Genomic DNA, 21,976 nt, shown 5'->3' on the forward strand with positions numbered 1-21,976 from the left:
TAAGAGGATTGTGCGCAGCCATCTTGGTCTTCCCAAAGGCCGGATAGGCCACCCGGAGTCCCGCCCCCAGCCTCTGGCAGGCCCAATCATGGGCATAGCGGAGGTGCGGTCAATTTGCATGTTTCTCTATTATAAGGTAGGATGGGTGCTGGATTTTGTTGAATGCTTTTTCTGCATCTATTGATATGATCATGAGACTTTTATTCTTCATTTTATTTATATCATGTATCACATCTATTGATTTTTCAATATTATATCAGCCTGGCATCCCTGGAATAAATCCCACTTGGTCATGGTGTATGATTTTTTAATGTATTGCTGGATCCAATTTGCTAATATTTTGTTGAGGATTTTAGCATCTATATTCATCAGGAATATTGACCTGTAATTTTCAATCTTTGTAGTGTCTTTATCTGGATTTGGAATTAAGATAATGCTTGCCTCATAAAATGATCTTAGGAATATTCCCTCCTCTTGAATTTTGTAAAATAGTTTTTGAATGCTAGGTGTTAGTTCTTTTCTGAATGTTTGGTAAAACTCTCCAGTGAAGCCATCCAATTTGGGACTTTTTTTTGCTGGATGTATTTTGATTATTGTTTTAATTTCATTAGTTGTTATTGATCTATTTTTGTTTTCTGATAATTCCTTATTGAATTTTGGAAGATTATATGTTTCTAGGAATTTGTCCATTTCACCCAGGTTGTCCAATTTGTTGGTATATAGTTTTTCCGAGTATTTTCTTATAATTCTTTGTATTTCTGTGATGTCAGTTGTTACTTCTCCTCCTTCATTTCTGATATTATTTATTTGTCTCCTCTCTCTTTGTTTCTTGATGAGTCTGGCTAAAGGTTCTTCAATTTTCTTTATCTTTTCAAGGAATCAGTTCTTGGTTTCATTGATCTTTTGTATTGTTTTTAGTTTCTATGTCATTTATTTCTGCTCTGATCTTTATTATTTAATTCCTTCTACAAAGTGTGGGCTTTACTTCTTGTTCTTTTTCTAATTCTTTAGTTGTAGGGTAAGATTGCTCATTTGAGATTTTTATTGTTTCTTAAGGTAGGCTTGTAATGTTCTGAACTTCCATCTCAGGACCACTTTTGCTGTGTCCATACATTTTGGGTTTTTGTGTGTTCAATTTCATTTGTTTTTAGGAAGTTTTTGATATTGTGCTTGATCTCATTGGTAACCCATTTATTATTTCATAACATGCTATTTAGTTTCCATATTTTTTAATGTTTTTGATTGTTTTTATTTTAATTTATTTCTAGTTCCATGCCATTGTGATCGGAGAAGATGCTTGATATGATTTCAGTGCCCTTGAACTTGTAGAGTTATTTTGTGTCATAAAATGTCTTTGAGAATGACCCAGGTGCACTTGAGGAGAATGTATATTCTATTGCTGGGGTGAAATGTTCTGTAAATATCAACTAAATCCATCTGATCCAGTGTGTCATATAAGGCATATAAGGTCATTGTTTCCTTGTTCATTTTTTGTCTAGAGGGTCTATCCAGTGATGTCAGTAAGGTGTTAAAGTCCCCTACTATGACTGTATTTCTGTCGACCTCTCTCTTAAAGTCCTCCAGGAGTTATTTTAAATATGTTTATGTGCTCCTATATTGGGTGCATATATGTTTACCAGTGTTATATCCTCTTGTTGTATTGATCTCTGTAGTATTCTGAAATGACCTTATTTGTCTCTTTTTATGACCTTTGACTCGAAGTCTATTTTGTCAGATATAAGTATTGCTACCCTGGCTTTTTTTCATTTCCATTTGCATGGAAAATTTTTTCCATCCTTCATTTTGTTCTGAGGTGGGTGTTTTATAGTCATTATATACTATATGGGTCATGTTTTCTCATCCTTACAGTTGCCCTATGACTTTTGATTAGAGCATTTAATCCATTTACATTTAATGTAATTATTGATAAGTACATAAGTATTGCCATTTTTATTCTTTATGCCTATGTTCCTCTCTCTCTCTCTCTCTCTCTCTCTCTCTCTCTCTCTCTCTCTCATTTCTTCTTCTTACAGCAGTCCCTTTAACATTCCTTGCAATGCTGGTATGGTGGTAATGAATTCCTTTAGCCCATTTTTGTCTGGGAAGCTCTTTATTTCAACTTCAATTTTGAATGATTGCATTGCTGGATAGAATAGTCTTTGTTTCAGATCCTTGCTTTCCATTGCTTTGAATAATTCATGCCATTTCTTTCTGGCCTTTACTGTTTCTCTGTTGAGCAATCAGCTGATAGCCTAAGAGGAGCTCTCTTGTAGGTCACTATCTCTCTCTCTCTTGCTGCCCTTCAGATTCTTTTGTTGTCTTTAATGTTTGCCATCCTAACTATGATGTGTTCTGGTGTGGGTCTCATTGGGTTCATCTTATTTGGGACTCTGTGCTTCCTGAACTTGTGTGTGATTTTTCCTTCACCAGGTTAGGGAAGTTTTCTGTCATTTCTTCAAATGGGTTCTCTATCCCTGGCTCACCTTCTTCTCCCTCTGGTGAAATGTTCTGTAAATATCAACTAAATCCATCTGATCCAGTGTGTCATATAAGGTCACTGTTTTCATTTTCATTTTTTATCTAAGATGCAGATGTTGTTACATTTTATATTGTCCCAAATTCTCTTCAACTATCCTCCTGCTTTTTGTTATTAATATTATATTTTTACTGCTCTGATTGAGTGATTTTATTTACCTTGTCCTCAAATTTGCTGATTTGGTACTTTGTTTTCTCAAACTACTGTTTATTCTTTCCAGTGTATTCTTTATTTCACCTATACCATTCTTCAATTCTGACTAGTTGTTTTCCATTGTTTCTATTTTCCTTTCCATGCTGTTGAGCATTCTTAAATCCACTACTTTGAACTCTGTTTCTAGTAAATTGCTTGCTTCCATTTCATTTGACTTTTTTTCTGGAGATTCCTCCTGTTCTTTCATATGTGGCCTGTTTTCAGTTTCCCTATTTTTTGTTATTTCTTTGTGTTTATTTCTGTGTATTGGCTAGGACATCTATGACTCACAGTCTCATGAGCCTTCTATAGTGGGTGTCTTGTGGGACCCAGTGTTGTAGTCTCCTTAATCTTCTGAGCATGGTGGTCTAGGAATGTCCCTTGTGTGGGTTATGCTGGTCCTCCTGTTTTATTTGGGTCTGATTGCTGTTGTTTCATTCTTGGGTGGACTCAGTCTTGGGCTGGCTGACTGTGAGGCTAAACCCTGACATCATCCTGCCAACTGTTATACGGGTGCTGACAGAACAAAACAAGAAAAAAATAAGACCAAACTGATAATAACACAAAAATAAACCAACAACACCAACAAAAACAACAATAAAGAAGAATTAAAAAAAGAATACTAAAATGCAAGAGATCAAAAGAATTAGAGAGAAATAAAAGTAACTAAAAAGAGAATATGAAAGTAAAGAAGGAAGAGAAAAAAAAGTATAACAATAAAAAGAAAACAAAACAAAACTATAAATGAAATAATAATTTTAAAAGTAATAAAAATGAATAAAATAAAATATTGAATAGGAAAAGAAAAATGGAAAGAAAGCAAAACATAAAGTAAATGCAATAAAAGAAAGAAAAATACAATAGAGTTAAAGGAAAGAGAGAAATAAGACATATGAAAGAAGAAATAAAGAAAAAACAAAAATTTTTGGATCAGCTATTTGTGTAGCTCACTGGATTTTGACATGTTATTGTTTGAATCTCGCCACTTAGTGTGTCTGTTCTGGGACTCCTGGGAAGTTTTCTGGTGCCAGCCAATGTCATGCGCTGTCCCTGCCTGGCCCTTGGCAACCTCCCATTTAATTTTCTTAACCATGTATTTTTCTGAGCAGAAGTTTGAAATTTTAATAATAATAATTAACATTTTTAATGGATTGTGCTTTTGGTGTTGTATCAAAAAAATTATCACCAAACTCAAGGTCACATAAATTTTCTTCAATTAGAAGTTTAATATTTTTGCATTTTACATTTATGTACTTGAGAAATTTTGATTTTTTTATACAGTTAAACTCTGTATCTGTCCTTATTATTTGCATATGGAGCTCCCTTTTTCTAATGCCATTTGTTGAAAACATTATTTTTTTCTGCATTGAATTGTCTTTATTCATTTGTCAAGTATCAATTGGCTATATTTGTGGGGTCTATTTCTGTAGTCTCATTGTTCTTTCACTGTCTTGAGCATTGTAGTTTTATACTAAGAATTAAAATTGGGTAATATGAGTTCATTACCGTTGTTGTTTTTCAATATTTTATTGGGTTTTCTATGTTTTTTTCTTTTCATATAAATTTTAGAATCAGTTTGTTAATACTTACAAAATATATTACTAGAATTTTGAGTGCAGTTGTATTAAATCTGTAAATCAAGCTGGGAAGAATGACATCTTAACAATTTTGCGTCTTGCTATCTATGAATACAGAAATATCTCTTCTTTTATTTAGGACTTCTTGGATTCCTTTCATCACAGTTTTTTAGTTTTCCACATATCGATCTTGTACTTATTTTGTTAGGTTTATAACTGTTTGTTAATTTTTTTGAGCTTTAGTACTTTTTTTAAAATTTATATCCCAATTATTCATTTCTAATGTATAGGAAAACTATTGGCTTTTGTATATTCACTTTGTATCCCATAACGTTAGGGTTCACTCTTATTAGTTCCAAGATGGTATTTTTGTTGATGATGATTCATTGGGGCTTTCTGTATAAATATTCACATCATATACCAACAAACAGTTTTATTTCTTCCTTCAGTTGGTATACTGTAGGTTATCTGTAGATTTTTTGTAGATGCTCTTTACCAAGTTGAGGAAGTTCCTTTCTATTCCCAGTTTGCTGTGATGCTGAGATATTTTTTTTAATTATGCATTGGTGTTGAATTTTATCAAATGGTGTAGTTTTAGTTTCCAAGTGTTTTCCGATTTTTCTGCTACCTTTCTATTATTTATTTCTATTTTGATTCCTTTTAAAAAATATTTTTATTGATTTTAGAGAAAAATAGTGATAGATAGATAGAAACATCAATGATGAGAGAGAATCATTGATTGGCTGCCTCCTGGCACACCCCACATTGGGGATCATGCCCACAACCTGGGCATGCGCCCTGACCGGGAAATTGAGCCATGACTTCCTGGTTCATAGGTCGACACTCAACCACTGAAGCATGCCAGCCAGGCTATTTTGATTCCTTTTTAGTCATAAAACATACAATGTACAGTTTAAATTCTTTAAAATTTATTAATATTTGCTTCATGACCAAGGATGTGGTCTATTATGGTATATGTATGTGTTTCATTGGTACTTAGAAAACCTAGGTATTCATCTATGATTAGATTGAGTGTTCAATACATGTCAATTAGTTTTTGTAGATTGATAGTGTTGTTGATTAGTTCAATAACCTTGCTAATTTTCTGTCTTATTCTATCAATTGTTGAGAAAAAGATGTTGAAATCCAAACTATTATTTTGTATACATCTATTTCTTCTTTCAATTTGATTAATTCTTTTTCTTCATATATTTTGCAGCCCTGTTATTTGTTGCATGAATGTATATTTAGGTTTTCCCCTTCCTAAGGATATTTTCATTAGGGATCTTTAATAGGATTCTGGGTCAATGGTGTTTTTCTTTCAGTTCTTATAAATGTTGTGCCACATCTTTCTGGTTCTCATAATTTCTGGTGATAAAATCTCTGTCCTTTGAATTGTTCTCTGTAAAGAAGATATTGTTTATCTTCTGCTGCTTTCAACTTTTTTCTTTTTAAAAAAGAAAAGAAGTATGATGGTGTTGGGTATGATGGTGTTGGTATGTATTTCTTGGGTTTTTCCTCAGGAGGTTTACTAAGCTTCTTTGACCTTCAAGCTGAGGAGAACTTCTCATTGCTGCTGGGAGGTTGTAGGATTACCAGTTCTTCACTAGACCTCAGATGATAAGACACTTGTTGGGAGGGTGTCCATCATGTAGCCTCAACCAACACCTCAACATGGGAAGGAGCCTCCTGTGCCATGAAGGAGTTGACAGTCCTGGTGTCTATTCGACTGCTCCTCCTCAGGGACATGGTGTTGTCCCGTGAAGATGGAGGCCCAGGCTTCTCACTTGGCCTTTCCTCCCAGGGCTAGTGCTAGGACCACAGTTTTCCCCCTGTTATTTGGCTGAAACATATTGGCTATTGCTTAAATATTTCTGTCTTGCTAATTTGTCCCTTTTTCTCATTGTTTGACTACAGAGAACAGGCTTTTGTTGGGTCTCATTTTGCCTATACCCTTTGGCATTTTCTGGGTTGCTGGCTTCCCCAATATATAGTCTGATTTTTATGAGGCAAAAAATAAAATAAATTATAGCCCAAAACAAAACAGAAACAAAAAGCACGCTACAACACAACAAAACAAAATAGAAACCAACCTGGGAACTCACCACTACGTTATTCCTTGGGTCCTTAGTTCCCTGATGAGTCTATCTTCTCTCAGACCCTCGGAGTCTTCCTATGACTTCATATGTACAAATCCCAGAGGCTTTGGTTGTACTTAGTGGGAGGAATAGTGAAAGGTACATCCACTTCATCTTGTCATAAGTGGAAGTCCCTCCCAAATTTTTGTTTTTACATTCTACTTCACTCTATGTCCCATCCATGCACATCGTATTTTACATCCTCTTTTTATCTCTCAGTGCTTCCCCTCATTCTTGCATTTATGCTTCGCATGATGTTCTCTTATTTATGCAGGTGTTCTTGCATTTCCCTTTGTGACCTTCTCAGAGGTAACTGTTACTTCATATTTTCAGAACAGTGATATTTTGAGTTGTATTTTTTTCTGCTTCACAGCGATATTTTATGGTAAACATTTTTTAATCTATTGAACAGTTTGCTGTCCTTTTAGCACGGCAGTCAGGTTATGTCTTTGTATGATTTTGTTCTAGAATCTTCTTACTGCCCATCAGTGTGTTAGTCAGCTATCTGAAGGAGGTCTGTTTTGGTGAGGGAGTCAGAACAGGGAAGAGTTTGGGAAGTCCTCCAGGTTCACAAGCGGAAAGCTCCTCCTTCTCTGCTGCCACAGGGACACAGAAAGGCATTCTAACACATATGGCGCATCATGTGGTTGTTTGTGTGTGCCCACCTCATCCGCTTCTCTGAACCCAACCAGATCAATGAGTCTTTCTGTTGGCAACCTGGTCTACTTCACTTTCTCCCCCTTATTGCTAACACTGGACATAATTATCTAACCAGTGTATGGCTCTCACCTTCAGTGAGTATATTATTTTTCATTCTGATATCCACTGTTGGTGAGCCCGTTCAAAAAGCTTTTTAAAAAATTCTCCTTACTTTTTCCCAATCGTGGCGGTTTTTGACAGATCGTATACATGTACCTGGGTTATATCTATACCTTATATTCATTGTAAATGGAGTTTTTAGACTTTTTCCTGTCTTCTTGTTGTTATTACATGATTTCCAAGAGAAGAAGGTGAAAAACTGCTGACTTAGGGAGACATTTCTATAGTGAACATTTTTAACCTGCATTTATTGAGTACCTAATGTTTCAATCTTTTATTTTCATACTTTAAATGAATCAAAAGAAGACATACGTTGGAAGATGAGACAACAAAGAACGCGTTGATAGAGTTTGTTCAGGGGTAATAATTTTCAATTGGCAATTTAGACTTCATCCAAATACTTTCTAGGGAAATTTAAAAAATTTCCTTTGAGTTAACTAAGTGTTTTTCTCAAGTTTATTCTTTGACTAGTTGGTGATTTCAGGTAAAGTGCTTTCAAATTTCTATGTGAAGCATTTATTATATGTTGGAATAAAGTTATAAATGTCTTGCAGACTAATTGCTATTACTTCCCATGAACTACAACATAATGCTTATGTTGGAAGACTAAACTTGTATGCTTATTTTAGAGTTTCTGCTTTATGAGGAAAGAAAAATTCCACACATATAATGGTACTATGTTATTTGATTGACTCCATCAGATACGTTATAGAAGATTTTCATAGGTCTTTCTGTGACAAAATGCGACAATGACACACAGAAAGTAGTGTCTCTTGTTTTTCACTATTGATTCTAGGATTCCTACTTCAGTAGACAAAATCAGAGAGTTTATATGTTTTCTTCATCCACAGCCATGCTCTGAGTCCAGCCCACTATTAAAAATTTGAAAATTATAGAAAAAATTATACAAGGTAAGTAAAGATTATCTACAAATTTTCCATTCAAACAGGTCTCATTATTAATGTTTTAAAATGTTTACTGTGAATCTTTTCCTGTGCAATTTAACTTAATTGGCATCATGCTGTCCCTGTAATTTTATTTGCTATTATTTAGTTTAATTAAATCTTATTCAATGTCATTAAAAATTTTCCAAATATCATTCTAACCATTGAATATTCTTATTCAGTCTTGTTGATATTCATAAAAGTAAACCACAAGAAAGCAAAGGCATAGCATTCTTGGGTAGCAAGATGTATCATAAAAGTCTCAATCATCCAAAAATTAATATATTAGTATATAAGTAAAATATAATCTTAGAAGTTCAACTTTCTCTTAAACTATTTTGGAAAGAGTGGAAGGAAAAGGTGAAATGATCTTATATCTATGAAGAAGAATAAATGTTCAAAATATCTAAAAATTATGTAAAGAGAAAAATTGCATGAGATTAATTCCTAGAAATTAAAACCTACTATACTTTAATAGTAGATAATTTTTTAATCAAAATAGTAAGGCATTAGTATAGAAACAGGCAAATCTGTCTGTGTATGCTCAGAAAATTAAAATATAATTAAGGTGGTACTTTGATTCAGTGGAGAAAGACTGAATGTACTTTCCCAACTGGCTATCCATCAGAAAAACACTCTATCACACAATAAGCAAAAGGAATTCCATATGGATACAAAGGTGAATTTTTGTTATAAAACCAAAAACCTGAAAAGAAAATTTAGGAGAATGTTTTTATACCTTTAAGGTAAAGGAAAGCAATTTAAACAAGACAGAAACTCAGAGCCATAAAGGAAAAGACATTTAAATTCATAAAGATAGTGTTATATGTGAATGTATACCAAAAACCAAGTAAAAAGATAAATGATAAGCTGGAAGAAAATGTTGCACCACATATGACAGAAAAAAAACATTACCCATCCTAATATATAAAATCCCTGGGTCATAACGACTGGTAACGGCCAAGGCTCCACCAACTGGAAGCCAGTCCTGCAGTCAGCACTGCTTCCGCTGCAGGCATAGTGCCCCAGCACTGACTGCTGAGGGGGCTGTGAATCAGGGCCAGAGAGAGGCCCGAAGAGAGAAGCAGGGACTGATCTGTTGCCTCTGTGGCAGCTTTAGATCAGCACTTGCCTCTCTCTTTCTCTCCCAGCCTGGCCACCAGTCATGCCTCCATTTCTCTCCAGGCCTCCACAGGGGCTGCTGATCAGCCCCGCCTTTCTGATCAGGCCCCATTGATAGGCCCAGAGACATTGACTGGCATAGAAACTGACCAATCAGAACCAAATCTGGGTCAACTGTGAGGATCCAATGGCTGCCTAGGAGGCGGAGCTTTTGACGCTGACTGGCATAGAAACTAACCAATCAGAACCAAATTGGCTGGCAGAGGAGAGCAGTTGGGGGCGAGATCAGGATGGCAGGGGAGGGAAGTTAGGGGCAATCAAGCAGGCAGGCAGAGGCAATTAGGGGTGATCAGGCAGGCAGGCAGAGGGGTTAGGGGCAATCAGGCAGGCAGGCAGAGGCAGTTAGGGGTGATCAGGCAGGCAGGCAGGTGAGCGGTTAGGAGCCAGCAGTCCCAGATTGGGATCGGGCCTAAACCAGCAGTCGGACATCCCCGAATGGGTCCCCGATTGGAGAGGTTGCAGGCTGGGCTGAGGGAACCCCCCCTCCTTGTACAAATTTCATGTGCCAAGCCACTAGTAATATTATAAATTGTATTATACCTACAATTATGTAAACAAAAGGCAAGTGTCCCAAGGAACACATGTTTATAGAATATGAATAAGCAATTGACAGAAGAGAAAATTCAAAGGTCAATAAACATATGAAAGAATGTTTTATTTTATTAGTAACAATGAGATACTAGCTTTTACCCATGAGATGAGAAAAAATTTAATAAAATGCTGCTGAGTTCATGGGGGGAGGGTACTCTCCTACTGCAGGTGGGGAATGTTTATTGGTATAGACCTCAGAAAAGTAATATGGAAATATGCATTTCAAATTTAAAAGTATATCCCCTTTACTTAGCAACTCCACTCCTGGGATTCTTTTCTATCAAAATAAAAGCCCTCAAATGTACTAATATGTACAGGATGTTTATTTTATCCTAGAATGGCAAAACAAACCCAAAAAACTCTAACTACACTGAATGCTAAATATATAGGAGAATGATAAAAACATAGTATGTTTCACCCATATTAGGAAATATCAAGTTAATATGAAAGAATAATTTAGATCCACATCTGGTAACTCACAACGGTGTCCATGATGTATGCTATTAAGTGAGAAAAGCCAGTCACTGAGAAATGTCTATAGAATGGTCACATTTATATGAAAATAAGCAATGATAAAGCAATAAATGTACTAGTATATGTATATGCATATAACTTATATGAGCATGGAGAGAGGTGAGGAAGGATATAATCCCATCTGTAAAGAGGTTAATCTTAGTGAGGTAAGGATGAGGTAAAAAATACCAAGGCAGTAGCCAAGTGGAAACATACTGATGGTATGTTTTATCAGATGTAGACTATCAAATTCTATTTTATTATAATTTTGAACAAGTTACACATACATGCAAAAGTACTGAAGGGTTTTTTGTATAAATAGAAAAATGAATTGGTGATGAAATTCCAGAGATTTTTCCTTTGGATTATCAGTTACTTTGATAGCAGGTTTGAGTAAATTCATTTAAAATAACATTCATTCTTATAACCACACAGTATCCTATATAATAAAAGCCTAATATGCAAATTGACTGAAGAGTGGAACGACCGGTCACCATGATGTTCCCTGACCACCAGGGGGCAGACACTCAATGCAGTAGCTGCCCCCAGCCCACAGGCCTCAGGCCAGCCAAGGCAGGTGCCAGTGGGGGCCCCCCCAATCTCCCTGCCGCTTGCCCCACAGAGGGAAGCAACCTGTGGCAATGGTGGGGGGGGGGGGGTGAACGGGTGGCGCCTGGCTGGCCAAGGTGGGTGACAGCAGAGGCCCCCGACCACCCTGCCAGTTGCCCCACAGATTGGCTCTGATCACTGGCCAGGCCTAGGGACCCTACCTGTGCACAAATTTTGTGCATTGGGCCTCTAGGTATGCATAAGTGTGAACAATTTGGGCTATGAACAACTTGGTATATAAACCATTTACATTTTAGAATATTTTCTTAGAAAAGGTTTCAAAAGCTTAGTTATAAGACTAAAATATATAAATATGTTGAAAGTTCCTAATATCTGTTGCCAAATGCTTTTTACAGATTATTCGGGTTTGAAGAGAATAATTCTTACATCTTCTGCCTGATTTTACTATTAACTTCTGATTTGATCATGCTCTTTCTTTTTTTTTTTTGTTTCTCATTTTCAAAATTCAAACTACAGTGTATACACACTTAAACACGACTGTAAGAATTTCAAATATGCAATACCTTTTTAAAAATAAAACAAGATAAGCTGTAGTGAGATTAATCTATAGTCTTCTGACCCAGAAAAAGCATTGCTAACTTTTTGGTCTCTATCTTTCCCATAAATACCACCCTATACATTTCTTACCCTGGGGTACTGGCACTATCTACCAAAATTACAGGTGCTTTTACTTTTAATCTGGCAATCCCATTTCTAAGAATGTACCCAAAAGTACATTGGTACAAGTATAAAATGATATATGCGTTGTGACACTGTATGCAATGGCAAAGTTTTCTAAAAACCTAAATATCTACCAGTAGATTCTTATAATAAGCAGTAAAAAAAAAAATGAAGAAAAGATATGTACACAAATGCAGAGTGATTTGTAGTGTATCTTGTTAAGTGAATGTTGTATTCTTTAGGATAAATATATCTTAATGTAAATATTGCAGGGCACACATTACACTTAAAATATATTCATTGTTCATTTGAAAGTCAAATTTAACTGGGCACCCTTTCTTTTTATTGCTAGATCAAATAGCCCTCTTTGCGAAGAAGACTCTGAGATGGAGGTTAGTGCACAAGATGTTCATAGCAGTGCGCCTGGTGCCAACACCCATTGCTGCAGGACAAAGTTGGGCAGAGAGAGGTTGTGCTGCAAGACCCCTGAGGGGCTAAGAGCTGAGCACTATCTGTTGATGCCGTCCCAGCAGCCCAGAGGGGTGGGGGGGCTGGGTGACTGATCTCTATATCCCTCCCAATGGAGGGAGCAAAGAGCCAAAAAGTGTGTAATATATCCAACCTTTGATTTTCAAATGCATAAAACACAATGTATGGTGTACTTCTTATATTTATAAAAACAAATAAATTCAAGTTAATAAAAATGGTTAATGACAAAAAGAGGGAATAGGGCAATGGAGGTGAGATATTTCTGAATACACTTTGTTCAATAGTTTTGACTTGGATGTAAGTTTTATATTACAAAAAAATTTAAACCCAACATGAAAAAAAAAAAAAAAGCCCTATGATTAAACTGAAATAAGTAAACCCATATCAAAGGTTGATGATGTAACAACTCAAAAAAATATTACACCAAGCAACGCTAGAACAGGGTTTTAATTACAAAATATTTTAAACTTCATTATTACTGACATTGTTTTGAGTCTAGAGTATGTATATTGTAGGATAAATAAATTATGCTAATATTGTTGAAAATCTGAATTTTCAATGCAAGGAAATAGAGGTACAAATATAAAAATCAAATAAGTTAAGTAAAAATCAACATTATATTTAAAATGAAAAACATCAACATTATATTTAAAATGGAAATATTAGAATGACTCATTTTTAAAAAAGAACAAGTATTTTCCATCATTGTGCACTAGAAAGCACCAAAAACAATGACAGCTTACTACTTGTCCTGAGCGCTAACTGCCTATATTATGGTCTCTAAATACCATTCTGTTCTAAAAGGAATGTGAGCTCCCTCAAGAACCTGTTGTATGAGAAAGCAAGGTGATTTTCAAATACCAATGCGGCTGTGGGAGAGAATGTAGAGGCAAAATTCTGACTCTGAATACATGAAGGTAAAGCATTGATCCTGCCTTTCCCCCATGAACCGGATTTCAAGGTAACTAATGAAAGACTGGCTGATGAAAAACAGTTCTTCAGAAAGGATTCCAGTTAATAAATATAGGATGAATGGTACAATTTAAAAAAAATCACAACTTGAACAGATTGCAGAAATTATGGGGAGAGAGAAACAATTTCAGTGGCTCCACAAAAAAGAGATCAGACGAATCCAGAATGTGAGACATTCTGAAGAAATAGGAGGAAACAGATCCAGTTTCTTTAACAAATCAACAGCATTTGGAGAGGAAAAAGGGGGATTTAAAAGAAATTAACAACAAACCAAATAATTGATATTGTTTGGATCCTGAATCAAATGAAGCAACTTAATAAAAAGACATTCTTAATTTATAGTGAACCAATCTTTAAAATGTTCATAATACACATTCAAGTACAATTCCAATACACAGCTCTTCATCTAAATTACGTAGATTTTGGAACCCTTTTCTTTGCAAGCCTTAAAAAGGATTAATTTGAGAAAAAATAATTTGAAGAAAAAGAGTATTCCAGTCGTTCTCTAGTTTGGAAAATGAAGGTTATTGTTTGTTCTTTACTTCGGAGTAAATGAATATTGTTTTTTCCTACCTTTTATTTTTTTTTCCCCCTTTTCTATTCACTTCAAGCTTATTCTCTAACAGGTAACTTCCCTTGATAAACATTTTTTATAGGAGATTAGATTTGGGGAATCCCAAGACATTAGTCTCTGCTATGTTTTTAAATAGTTTTCAGATATATTTTCTACATTTACTTTTTATACTCCTTTGATAAAGAGATCATAAATTTACAAAATAATTAAGTATATCTAACAGACATCTCTCCCCATCAGCGCCAGCAGGAGCTAATACACATTTCTTATATTTTTGTCCATTCTGCATGGTGAAAGTATAGGCATATTTTTATAATTGTTTTCCCTTTTTTTAAAAAAAGATAAACTTAAGCCTAACAGGTAAAGTCAAGAAGCCACACTGGAAAACAGCTTTAATTTCCCTGAGTGCTATAATTAACTGCTGCAGGCAGAGAGCTAGGCGCATCCCTAAAGCTCTTTGAAGTTCCCACACCCACTGTCCCTGTGAATTAGGGTGTTAAGTCCTGGTGTCAGTGCCAATTCTAACTTAGAAATTACATTCTTCCCACTTAGAAATTCCTCCTAGAGTTTCCACAGGAGAAATTATTCTCCCTCTGCCCTCCTGAAAATTGTTGTGTAATATCGCTGCAGAGGGAAGATGCTTGGTGCCACCCCAAAGGCGGCTGCGTTCCAGCGGAGGCTGCAGCGGCCTCTATATATAGATGAGAAAGAGCCTTGGGCTGACTGGAGATGAAAAGCACTCTGGATGTGTAAGGTATTATTACTACTCAGGCAATTATTTTCACTTTGCTACAAGGTACAGCCAGCCGATCAAACCTGCCCTCAGCACTGCAGCGGGCATGCTTTGAGCTCAGTTCTCTGCCTCTAACAATGTTTCTCTGGTACCAACACCACCTGTCAATTTTTAATACGTAAAGTAATTTGAGGGATTTTGAATTTGTATTTTTTTACCTAGATGTCCATGGTGGGAAGGGGGGTGACCAACAAAGCCCTTGGGTAAAGCTGCATGCTTAAGCACCACTGGAAAGGAGCGGAGCGCGAGCCTTGCCCGTGGATAGAGAAAGGGAAAACCTACTCCACTCACACTGAGTCTTAAACACAATTCCGTTGCAGCCTGCTGATTTAATCAATCCTTTTCAGTTAAAAAATAGAAATTGGAGAGTAATATGCATGATGAAAATTTTAATAAAACACATTGGGATTTTTTTCTTAATGGAAAATGGAAATGATCTGAAGGCATCCAGCATACCTTTAAAAACCTCTTGAAAAAGTAAAAGCAAATTGTGTAATTGCATCCCAGCCTGTTTGCAGTTCTAGATGTTTATTATAACATAGGAACTTTGGTGCTTACCTCCGTGGAATCAGAGAGATACATAGGGGTCAGTCTGATGGCCTGAGGGTAGCCCTTCAGTTAGGTATTTTGATGTCTTTTGTTCTCCTGGGAACACAAAGCCAGTCAGCTCCCTCTCAGACTGAAGTAGGAGTGCAGTGGGCAAGGAGAAGCCCCTTCGAAAGGAGGTAGAATTCAGGTTTTCTAATGAGTGGTAGAAGAAAAGGGATTCTTTCTTCTAAGCAAGTGTATCCCTTAAAACTTGCTATGATGGTGGAAATAGCCTACATCTGTGTGGTCCAATAAGGTATCCACTAGCCCCCTGGGGCCACTGAGCCCCTTGGAAATTAATTCTATATAGTTTCAATGGCCCCAAGTAGCCAGTGATAACACAGTGTAGACATCAAAGGAAGTAATTAACCAAAATGGTAGGCACCTCCACCCAGCATGTACCCGTTCTTTCTAAGGGAAGGCCGGGCCCATACACTCTGACAGACAAGGTGGTGGAGAAGCAGAGTGATGGGGTCTGAGGGTCTGGTTCCAGTCCTGGCATACTGCCCTTTGCACGAGTTTTTCTTTAAGGCCAAACTTCTTAAAATCCTATATAATAAAAGCCTAATATGCTAAGTGTCCAGTCAACAGGTTGGCCGTTCAACCAATCAAAGCATAATATGCTAAGGCCGTTCAACCACTGCTCACCATGACATGCACTGACCACCAGGGGGCAGACACTCTGACCAGTAGGTTAGTTTGCTGCTGGGGTCAGGCCGTCCTGGAGCCCTTCTGCAGTCCCTCCCCAGCTGGTCAACCTCCTGCATCCCTCCACAGCCCTGATTGTGCACTGTTGGGGTCCCTTGGACTGGCCTGTGCCGTCTCACAATCCGGGACCCCTCAGGGGATATCGAAGAATCGGTTTTAGCCTGATCCTGCAGGCCAGGCCAAGGGACCCCACTGGTGTACGAATTCATGCACCGGGCCTCTAGCCTATCCTATATAATAAAACCCCAGCAACCGAACAGGCCGAACAACCAGAACGATCAGTTGACCAGTCACTATGATGTGCACTGACCACCAGGGGGCAGACGCTCAACACAGGAGCTGTCCCCTGGTGTTCAGCGCGCTCCCACAGCAGGCCAATCCCCACAGGCCATGCCCCCACCAGTGCACGAATCCCGTGCACTGAGCCTCTAGTATAATAAAAGCCTAAGCGTCCGTTACAGAAGAATGACCAGAACAAACAGTTGCTATGATGCGCACTGACCACCAGGGGGTAGACGCTAAACACAGGAGCTGCATCCTGGTGGTCAGCGCTCCCACAGTGGGAGCACCACTAGCCAGAAGCCGGGCTCATAGTAGCAAGTGCAACTGCCACAGCGAGAGCCTCTCTCGACTCTGTAGTGGGCCAGGATGAACATGACCAGCCCCCTACCCAATTTGGGCTCCTCCCTGGCCACCTGCAGCTTGGCACACTGCTACATCCCCCAAGGGGTCCCTGAATGTGAGAAGGTGCAGGCTGGGCTGAGGGACCCCTACTCCAATGCATGAATTTTGTAGACCAGGCTTCTAGTAAAAGTAATAATACCTTGTTAGTTTGTTTGAAGATTAACAGAAAAATGTTCTTAGGACAACCAGCAAGACCTTCTATGTAAGAAGTACTCATCAAATGTTAACACTTCCTCACAATCATTACAAATATGCTGATGATGGAAGACCTAGGCCTAAACTGGGCACATCAGCTAATTATTATAGGTTCGGGTGAACTCCTGGGAAACCAGCCAAAATGTGTAAACTCATCAGAAGTTAGATTCATCCCATTCACCGATTCCATGTTTATTTCAGAGACAGGCTGCCTTTAGCGTTCTGTGAGGCACTGAGTGTGATGGAGACACTAAGAGCACGCTCAGCTCTGGAGTTCTCAGGGATGTAGTCCAGGACAATCCGTGATTACCTGAGTTGGGAGGTTGCAGTCTGTCCCAGTGACAGTTTTGACTAATGGCATGACCTACCCAGTGACGAATGTCTAAAACAGAGATACCCGCTTAGTGGCAGTAACTCAATATAGCTCTTTTCCCTTCAGTCGTGTCCATTATTGATTTCAAGTCCCTAAAGGACAGATATGTTGTCTTAACTTGATTTACATAGTGGCCGAGCTCACATTCTGTTTTCAAGAGATTCCTTTGGATGATGGTAAAGATTAACAAGTGTCAAACAATGCTTGAAGTACACTATTAACAGTCTTTCTTCAGCAGGGATTTTCCATCACTCGTTTCAAACTAGCACTATAATGCCCAGGACAAATGAGGTAAGCTTTTGAACACTTATCCAGACTGAGGGTCATAAATCTGAGTGCTGGGAAAGCATGTGCTGTGGGCCTCAGGCTGGCTGCTTGCCTCCATGCTTAGGGAGCAGGCTGCACAGCACTGTTGGCAAGAGTTTGCAGCAGCCTGGAAAACGTGAATGAAAATCTCAGCCTTGTGCTATCAGGTCAATAATTTAAATTCAAGCCAGACATACAATGACAGAGCTCCACTGGTTGTCAAGGTCCCTGGCATGCCCTCTTCTCCCATCTCAAAGTCAACAGCTCTGCCTGGCTGTCTGCTTTCAAGAGGGGAGTTGGGTTAGGAGTCACTTTACTCTGCAGCTGATTTACTTTAGGCAATGGAGACAGAAAAGGAGTTGTCAAGATTATATTCCATTCACGAAGGGATTTATCTTAGTGTGTGTGTGTGTGTGTGTGTGTGTGTGTGTGTGTGTATGGTTGATTTCAGAGGGAGAGATAGTGATAGAAACATCAATGATGAGATAGAAACATTGATCAGCTGCCTCCTGCATTCTTCCTACTGGGGATCAAGCACACACCCCGGGCATATGCCCTCATCAGAAATGGAACTGTGACCTCCTGGTTCATAGGTCCATGCTCAACCACTATGCCACACTGGCCGGGCTTAACTTAGTTTTTAAATTTTAAATATTCTATTGCGTAGAATATTTGAAAAGTGAAGAACATACCAGTGAAATAGAGATTGTATATTGTCCTCTGATATCAACTACTTTAACTAGAAATACTAGAGGAATCTCGTATTAAGTTTTTGGCAGATGGAGGATTTGAAGGTGTCAGTTAAGCCCAAGGTAATTAAAAATTATTTCTTAGATTTGGAAAAGCAATGGCTATTAATTGATTCAGATGCTAAATTCTCATATGAAGTCCTGGCATAGATGCATGAGGAAAGTTTCACATATTGGACCTTTTTCTCTACCTTTTAGAGATATAATATGGTAAAGAGAGGTATTTTGGAAGAAAATGTCCAAAAGACTGTTATAGTTAATGAAAAAAATATTGAAACAAAAAAATCCAGGCATGAGGCATTTGATTTCTCAGTTGGGATGTATTTCAGGAAGAGATGGCATCATGCCTTCCCCATCAGGACTTGGTAATCATTCCACTATTCATGAACAGATGCCTTGGTCAGATCCCCAAGTGTAAGTGAATGCATTAAAAGATCTAGGGAATTGGGATATTAATTCTAAATCATTACATATTATAGATTTTCTGGAAACAAGGAGGGAGACATGGCAAGGAGATGAAATAGTGGAGATTGTATCTAACTCTGGGCCAGAAGTTGGTCTCAGGAGATCACCAAAAGAGCTCTTTTTAGCATAAGAATTAAACTCTTTAAAAAATATTTAAACAGTTATTGTCACAGTGTAGAAGGTGGATATAAGACAAAGTAGATTCCTGAGTGCCTCATGCCATATAGGAAATGCCTGGAAATACTCTATTAGCTAGAGGAGGGTGCACAAATCATCTTTGCATACTTTCCTGGTATAATTTTTGTGAAGGAGATTGTTCAGTAGAGGCTTGAAATGATGGTGCTTGTAATAGGAAATACTGTTCTAAATACATTGTGGCATATTTTTAAATGTAGGCTTAGTTGCCTTCTCTTCAGATTTTTATATTTTCACTCAGATGAGGACTCTGAAGATACACATAGATTGCACATATGTGTATTCAAATTATTGTTCGAAAACAGGGGTGAGCAAAGTATGACACATGGGACAAACCTGGCCCACTGCTGGTTTTTGTAAATAAAGTTTTATAGGAACATAATCAGACCCTTTAGTTTACATACTATCTATGCCTGCCTTTGCACTACAATGGCAGACTTGAGTATTTTCAACAGAGATATATGATTTTCAAATCCTAAATATTTACTATCTGGTTCTTTACAGAAGTCTTCCACCTCATGCTATAAAATATATTTTTATTCCTTTTTTTTCCCTGTCAAATGTAGTAATCACCATAGATTCACAAATACAAAAGCTAGTCTATCTTTTCAACTGCAATCTGAAACATAGTCTGGAGAACCCACATGCTTTCTAGTTGCCTTTATGGTCAAAGGTCTGCGGGGTTCTGAGGAGCAGCCGGGAAGAGCACCGCCCCATGCTCACTTTCTGGCCTGGAACGTGAACACGAAGCCTTGAGTTGGAGCAGTGATGTGGGTCCATGCGGGAAAGCCCAAGGAAACAGCAGAAAGTGCCCGTCTTGATATCTTTGATTTTGGTTAATTACAATATTAAGTAAGCCTATCTAATATAAAATTATAAATTGAAATATTATAAATCTCAATTTGGGGAAGGGCAGGAAATAAAATTCAGAGGGAGAGTTGCCACATATTCAATCTAAAATAAAAATAGGTGGCCTGAATTGTAAACATATTGTACTAAGTTATGACTATTCTTTCTAAATGAGACATCATTCCTTTTCTCTCTTCCTATCCCCTTTACCTTCATTCACCTGTTTAACCCCCTCCCCGCCTTTTTTTCCGCTCTATGTTCTAGTCTCCGAAGATGGCTACCGACATATCCACAATTCCTTCTTCCCTGTGCATTCAGTGTGGAGCCTATGTCCCCTCCCTTGAAGCGAGGCTTTTCTCTTTGACTTGCCATCACCAATTATATGCTGCAGAAATGGCCAGGGAGGCCCAGATCTTAAGGGGACTGGAAGATTTTTCTGGAAGCCAAGAGCAAAAAGTGATTAAAGGAGGAAGGAGTAATCAGTTGTGTCAAATGCTGCTGATAGCTCAAGTAGGATGAGGACCAGGACTCATCCTTGGATGCAGCGGTGGGTGGCAGTCATGACCTGGGTTACAGCAATCTCTGTGGAGTGTTTGGAGCAAAGTCCTGATTAAAGTGCACTCAAGGAAAATGGGAAGAAATGAGTACAAATGAGTACAAGTAACTCATCTCTTCCTGAAAATCTAAGAGCAGCTGAAGGAAGGATGATGATATATGGCAAGAGCAATTTTTTAAGATAGCAAAAATAGTGTTATCTAAATCCCAAGTAAATTGTAAGGTTTAACCTACAATTTTAAAGACAGTATGATCTTATTGTAAAAACAGGATTTCTAAAAGTAAGGTTAATGCTTGGCACATAGTATCTTTGCAAATTATCTTCCTTGTATTTCAGTCTTCATTTTGAACATGAATAAAAATGATTATTTTATAGAGTAATTGCCCAGATAAAATTTCATCATTTGTCATTTGAAATTTGATAGTTATTGTTCCAGATTGTTCTATTTGAACTTGGAACAAAATATTAAAAATTATGTCAAGAAATATTAATTTAATAAATAAGAATTTTTCTCCTTATAGTGGAATAAGATATCAAATTAAAAAATATTCTGTGATTTCCCCACATTTTTGTAGAAAAAATGTTAAAATATTGGAGGATTATATGTGAGAGATGAAAATATATAAACAAAACTATAAGAGTATTTCTTGCTTATTATATTCCAGCAAGATAGTCTGTTAACAAATTTGTATTAAGTTGACATGTTGTGTCATTACAATTTGTAAAAAAATATGTTAGTATATTTTATCATGGTTAGGCCACATTTTGGGTAGAGTGACTGGAGGTAATCTACACTGGTCAAGCAAGAGCCATCAGGAAAGACTCTCCTTACTTAGCTATGCCGTGGAAGCCAATGTCCTGGGAATTTCAGGTATGTGTCTGTTTCTATTTCTGTTTGAGATCACCTCTGAAAACAGTAGTTTTGGGAAATAAATTCAAATTAACTAAATAAATATTTGTAATCATGTTGACACATTCTTTAGAACTATGCCCTAATATTTTGTGTGCAAGTGCAGGTTCATCTTATGTTGGCAACTGTTTTCTGGGTTCTTAATGGCATAACATGTGTTTGAGGCTAGTGCCAGTCATGTGTTTATATGGTGTCTTTGGAGGTTTGTGTAGGGAACATCTTCTTATAATTGCAAGTCAGGAGTCCAAGGGTATATGCGTAACTGTCTGTGCTCATGATAGCCTAGGTGTGATTGTCAGCAGTGTTGAGTGGTATGTTTTGGTTCCCTTGTATTTCAATAATTAACTACATTTCCTTCTAATAAAGGGGATTTGGAATAGTTTCATGTTTAATATTTTTCCAAGCCCACTTGATTCAATTTCCTGGTGTTAAGTTAAAATGTATTCCATTAAAAAGAATGGGACTTATAATGACATCAATTAAAATTTCTCTTTGTTTTTTGTTACACAAAGGCAAATATCTATGGCAAAAATTGGATAATTTTTAAATAAAATAATAGTGTCTCCTGACTTTTGAATAGGTCTGTGAAACAACAGTTATAAGATTTAATGGCTAGTTCTTAGTAGATTCCAAATATTCCACTACTGCATGAGAAGCCTGTTATTTATCTCCATGAGTGATAAGCTCACCTGCTCACAAATGCCAAGCTTCCTTCGTCAAGCAATAGACACAGTGGGTACATCACCACCTAGGTTACTAGCTTAAACGGTTGGAAATAGATAAAGATT

General features: G+C 37.3%; 1 long non-coding RNA gene across 3 annotated transcripts in view; it reads left to right on the forward strand.

Moving 5' to 3' along the window:
- Window positions 1-21,976, forward strand: part of LOC114227295 (uncharacterized) — a 51,267-nt gene that overhangs the window by 16,904 nt on the left and 12,387 nt on the right. Inside the window, exons 3-6 of one of the 3 annotated variants that reach the window (XR_008558869.1) lie at window positions 8,114-8,173; window positions 12,135-12,174; window positions 14,448-14,571; window positions 19,987-20,584. This is a non-coding gene — a long non-coding RNA (uncharacterized LOC114227295). Of the gene's footprint in view, window positions 1-8,113; window positions 8,174-12,134; window positions 12,175-14,447; window positions 14,572-19,986; window positions 20,585-21,976 lie in introns of those variants that run through there. The other 2 variants (XR_003613340.2, XR_008558870.1) reach the window with 2 other exon arrangements.

This window comes from Eptesicus fuscus, chromosome 18 (assembly GCF_027574615.1).
Source record: "Eptesicus fuscus isolate TK198812 chromosome 18, DD_ASM_mEF_20220401, whole genome shotgun sequence".
Lineage (NCBI taxonomy): Eukaryota > Metazoa > Chordata > Mammalia > Chiroptera > Vespertilionidae > Eptesicus > Eptesicus fuscus.